Below are 5,933 nucleotides of genomic sequence, written 5' to 3'. Positions count from 1 at the left end.
TTTGCTGTTGTCCCACTTCCCTTTCTCACTTCCTAATTCCCCTACCCTCACCACCCATCCAAGAGATCCACAGAATCCAAGCCTCTGCTCACCCCAGGGTGCCTACCTCCTACATCAGCACCCTCCTGCTCGGTCATCACCCTCACAAACCCCAGAATAATTCCAGAATACATTTGGCTCTTATGAAAGGGTTTGATCCCTGCAACGTCTTAAGCAGAGCTGAGAAAGCCCGTCCTCCCTCCCTTCCTCCTTCCCTTCTCTTCCTTCCTTCCCCTCCCCCCCCCCACAGACAAATACTGAATACTTACTTTATCCCAGGCATTTTGGGGGCTGGTAAGAATACAATGGTTAGTGTCACGTCTGGGATTTGATTTTACTCTATTTACAGGTTAATAAGTTAGACTGTTACTGTTTCATGGATGCTGGTATGACACGAGACTCCTGGGTCAGATACACAAGACTTTACCATCCACAGAACGGCAGAGAGCGGATGGAGAATAAAATTTTTATAAAAAGTTTCCATAAGGAAATTTGTCAACACTGAACGTTTCTGTAAGGTCAAAGTGAGATTATTCCTGAAAATGCCCATGGATTTAGTGACATGGAAGTTAAAGTTCACCTTGATAACAGCCATTCTGATAAACTGACAGCAGCGAAGCCAGACTGGAGTGGGTTGAGAAGTAATTGGATTAAAGATGACTTTCAAGAAATAAATGAAAGAGAAGAGATGGGACAGTGCTCAAAGGGGATATGGAATCTAGGGAGGGTTACTTCATCTGAAGTAAGACCAGTTAAATAAACATTAATTGGGAGGGAAAGATAGGGTGGGAGAGAGAGAGAACTCGAGACTCCTGAGGTGAGCTGGACCAGGGCCTGCCGCATAGATGAGACACTGAGTGTCCCACAAGCAGCGGGGCTCCAGGGTGAGGCGCAGAGCAGGCGGGTGTGCGAGGCTAGGAGGATGCTGGCACACTGTCAACATCCACGGTGAATACGAGACTCTCTGAGACAATCATCTCTTCAGGGGGAAGGGGAACCAAAAACAGAGTAGAGTAGAATTTATTCCTTTTAAATGTGGAAACGTTTTTTAGGACCATTTTTGCCCCTTTTGATTCCTTTAGTTTCTGAAAAGACGAAAACGAAAGGTAAAGTAAGCCGCACTTACAGTCTTCCCCCAACTGTCCCTCCTCAGACAGAAGACTCCAGGGCCTACCATCACGGAACGTCACTGAAGGAATGAGGTCAAGGATACCAAGAGATTACTGGAATTGTGGCAAACTCCCATAGAAGGTTCACAATGTGTCAGACCCTCTTCTAATCATTTATATATACTTTTTGTTTTTTTTTCTCACTTCTCACAGTAACCCTATGAAGTCAAGGAAACTGAGCTACAGAGAGATTAAGGTAACTCACCCAAAGATCACACAGTAAGTGAGATAGCAGATATTCCAACACAGGCGGTCTGGATCCAGTTGGCATGTTCAACCACGTACGCCATGCTGCTGCTATTACTGAGTGCCCAGTAAAGAGTAATCCAGAGATGAGCAGAGACGAGAGGCCCTGGGAGGAGAGATGGGGAGACAGTTTGAGGCTGGGGGGAGAGGTGGATCCATTAAGCCTCAGGTACAATGGGCCACCTTAATTTGGACTGTAAGCTAAGACATCATCACTACCGTGGTTTAACCAAATGATTAGGACTCATTTATTTAAATGCCAAGTCTACTCAAATAAATTTATAATGTATCAGTAAAGATTACATTTTTATAAATAGGCCTGAAATGTAATTTTAGGCCTATTTATGTATAAATGTATGTATATATAAATGTATGTATAAACGTATTTATGTATAAATGGATACAAATGTATAAAATGTATAAAAAATCAATACAATTTTTATTATAACCAACAGTGATATTAGAACTTGATCTGGGTTCTGAAAACAGCCTCATAGCTGGACAAAATCATCAAACATATGACTAAGATGTTACAGATATGTGAATGATTTGCCTAACTTGTGCATTAGTACCATAATATGTATGGTAGATTCTTATGGCAAATGCTCCCCAATAAATGGGTCATGAAATGACACATTGGCAAACATGTTAAGCAGAAGCCTGGAAAGTGCTCGCAGATCGGACCTTGTCCTCTCTTGCTGCTGGGAACCCTTCCACTGCCGTGTGAATAATGCCAGGCAAAGCTGCCGGAGACACTTGGGCCAGCCAGCAGCCAGCCAGCACTTACCTCCAGACATGTGCACCTAAGACAACGCCCCCAGCTGACCCACCTGCTGGCTGGAGACGCGTGAACAAGTCTAGGCAAGAGCCCACATTTCTGACTCGCAGAACTGGGAGTTAAGTAAGGCTGTGCTTTTAAGCTACTAAGTTTGGGGGTGGTTTGTTACTCAGTGAAGGATAACTGAAACAATACATAAAAATTAAGGAAGGCTAGCTGCTGTACTAAATGACCCCTAGATACACAATGGCTTAAATACAATAGAAGTTGACCATTCACAGAAACAGTTCAAGAAGGTTTCAGATTGGTGGTAGGGGGCTCTGTTGCATACAGTCACTCAGGGACCCAGGCTGCCAGTTTTTGCCACCTTCAACGTACGCTCGCCAGGTCACCTAGGCACCGTAAACCAGACAGCAGCAGCAGAGACAGCGTGGAGGGCAGCAGATGGGAAGTTTTATGGGCCCGCTCAAGAAGCAGGGCACATCTCTTCTATTCGCATTTCCAAGGTAGAACCCGATCACATGGCCAACCCTAACTGCAATGAAGGAGTCTAGCTGTGCGCCTGGAAGACGAGGAAAAGAGCATGAGGAACTCACGGTTTGATGCTACAGACTTACATTAGCTTTTTAGGCACAACAAGAGCACAGGGAACCTAATCCACGTCCATCTTCATTCCTTCATCTGCAACACAGGGAAATAAGTGTTTCCGTGAGGTGGTTACAAGGATTCCATGTAAAGTACTCGGTAAGGGTGTCGGACACATGACAGGCATTCAATAAATGGTAGCTATTAGCGTTATTGCTGTTACTAAGTTGAATGGTGTGAGAAATCAAAGAGTATGGAGAGAAGGAGTTACACGATGCTATCCAGATAGCAGTAACATTACTCATGACATGTCCAAGTGCAATCACGAAAGTCTAACTCAAACCAGTGTTATCAAAAAAAAAGGAGGGGATTTATTAGGATAGAAAGACAGGGTGTAGCTCTCCACATCAAAGGAAGACCTGCCAAACTGGAACCTTCTCCAAGACTTCAGAGGTTGGAACTCTTCTCCCTTTTCATGTTATATGCTACTTACATAGATGTTTGCTTCAGTCTAATGACACACCCTTTGCATGTTTCAACAGGCTCCAGGATTTTTCTAATTTTCAAATGTATGGTAATATTGTGGTAGTTGTATTTTTAAAGAGTGTCTACTGGCCATGAGTTGGTAATTGCTGAAGTTAGGGGATGGGGACATGGGAGTTCACCACACTGTTCTCTCTACTTTTGTATACATTTGAAAATTTCCATTGAACGAACAAACAAAAGAAAACAAAAGCCCAAGACGGATCTCATCTTGACTTAGCGATTCAAGAAGGAGGGACGCATCTGATTGCATCTTACATCACATTTTTAAGCAGTGATTGTCTGCCTTGGTGACAACTGTATGTCCGACAAGGGAAATGCTGCCATGATCAGCACTGTCATCCGTTTGGCTGTGGTTTTTCTGGATTTTGAGAGCAATAGCTAAAGTGATACAAAGACATCAGACTTGACAGGGTTGGATGAATTCAACTACAACCTTTTCTTGACCTTACTGATCGCTAGAACATATTCCCCACTTTCCTCACATCATATCACCTTAAGAAAGGTAGAGCTATCTTGGCAGCATTTTCCTTAAGGACCTTCATATTTAATAGTCTCAGGAGAGAACAGGTCAGAAAAAAAAGCACAAGAACTACAGAAATTACAGATCTACTTTCTAGTGATGGGGACAAGAAACTCAGGATAGTCACATTTGTATGAAGGGTATCTAATCAGAATATCCAGTACATACGAGGCCCTCTGGCCAGCAGCAGAAAATAAAAAAAGAGGTTGAGAACAGCTACTACTCTTTCTTAGAGGATCCNAGGGCCCCCCCCCCCCCCCCCGCAAATAGCCAAGAGAGCAGGAATGAGTATTCTCTTCATTTCAGGTCAGTCCTAAAAAATGATTGCCATCATTTCACTATAGGATGTATTTTTCCGAAGAAAAAAAAATCAATTTCTCTGTATTACATTCTTCGTAATCGTGTCCTATGAATTGGTTGATCTCGTCTATTATACTGAGCACATGAAAAATAAGGGCTGAGGGGAAAGATGCTGATAATCTTTAAAAAAAATTCTAAGGATATAGGAATCATTTGTTGACTATAATGCAGTACTCTGTCCAGAAAGAAAGAGCACATTCAAATGTAACTTTTACAATTAAAATCTATGCTAATCAGTCTTGATATTCAAGTCATTTTGTATCCAAATCAGATTTTTTATTTTCACAAATGTGCCAGACTGTCCTTACCAAAGACAGATACCACAACATATTCCATCCCACGTTTTTGTTTTTGTTTTCTTTTGTTGTTTTTACCATGTAACATTGACATTCCTTCCATTGGGTGGTGGAGTCTATGTCTTCTCCCTGTGAACCTGGAAAGAACCTGTGTCTCCCTCGACCAACAGGGTACAATGGAAGTAACTCTATGTGCCTTTGAGACAAACTTGGCACTTCTGCCTTGCCGTCTTGGGACAACTGTTCTTGGAATTGAGCCACTGAACTATGAGGAAGTCATGCAGCTACACAGACGTGTCATGTGTAGGTGTGCCCCAAACGTCCCTCACTGAGGCCCCAACCAACACCTCTAACATCGGCCACCAAATGTGAGAGATTGAGCCTTCAGCTGATTCTGGCCCCAAGCCACTGAATCCTTGCCAGCTCTAGCTGATAATGCATGGAGCAGAGATGAGCGGTCCCTGCAACCCCAACCCAAATTGCAATGGGAATAAAATAAATGATTGTTGTTATCTTAAGCCACTAAGTTAGAGGTGATTTATGATGCAGCAAAAATAACTGAAAGAATAAATATGACATTATTAAATTAGTAAGGCTTTTGTCTTTTGTATATGGCAGAATAAATTGTTGAATGAGTACGAATAAGTGGAGTATTTTGAAGCAGTCAGGAAGGATGAATTAGATTTATAGGTAGCCACATAAATAGATCTCAAAAAATACAGTGAAAAAATGAATAATCCAAATGATATATAGACAACAAACATTTATATACATTTTAAAAACATAAAGCAATCATATATATTTTTCAGAGATTCATAAAATCTAATTAATATATAGAAGGTAAATCAGAAGGACATATATTACATATACTAAGGTGTAGGTCTATGGGAGTGGGAATGAGGACAAAGGAAGAAAATAATTTTAAAAAAACCACCATGAAAAACCCAACACAAAGAGTGTTATGTAATTATAAAACTTAATTCACATTTCTTCTGAGCACACAGCTAAAATCTACTTTCCAGCCTCTTGTGCATTTACGTGTAGGCACACGATTGCATTTTAACCAATGGAATGTAGGCAGAAGTCATATACGCTATCTCCAGGCCAGGCCCTTAGAAAGGGCAAAATGGCCTTGACAACTAATAGAAAGGCTGTAACATTCCCACTGGAATATAAACAATGATCACAGTAATGTCAACAATGACAAGGCAACTCTGTGACCACAGTAGACCCGAGACAGAGCACAGCCACTCTGTCAGCATGTCTGAAACAAGAGACTGACAAAAATACTGCAACTACAAATATAATTATACACCCCCATGCTTCTAACGTTTGGTTTTTGGCAATGATGACTCTAGCTCAGCTTTAAGTGTACTGCCTTCTCAGATAAAATT

General features: G+C 41.7%; 1 non-coding gene across 1 annotated transcript; it reads right to left on the bottom strand.

Annotated features, from left to right (window-relative positions):
- Positions 1–4,155: 4,155 nt before the first annotated feature.
- On the bottom strand, positions 4,156–4,224 carry LOC117795603. Its single transcript, XR_004619680.1, has one exon. It is a non-coding gene; the product is annotated as a small nucleolar RNA SNORD2 (small nucleolar RNA).
- Between the last annotated feature and the right edge of the window lie 1,709 nt (positions 4,225–5,933).

Source organism: Ailuropoda melanoleuca, chromosome 1, assembly GCF_002007445.2.
Source record: "Ailuropoda melanoleuca isolate Jingjing chromosome 1, ASM200744v2, whole genome shotgun sequence".
NCBI lineage: Eukaryota > Metazoa > Chordata > Mammalia > Carnivora > Ursidae > Ailuropoda > Ailuropoda melanoleuca.
This window is presented reverse-complemented; position numbering and strand designations above follow the sequence as displayed.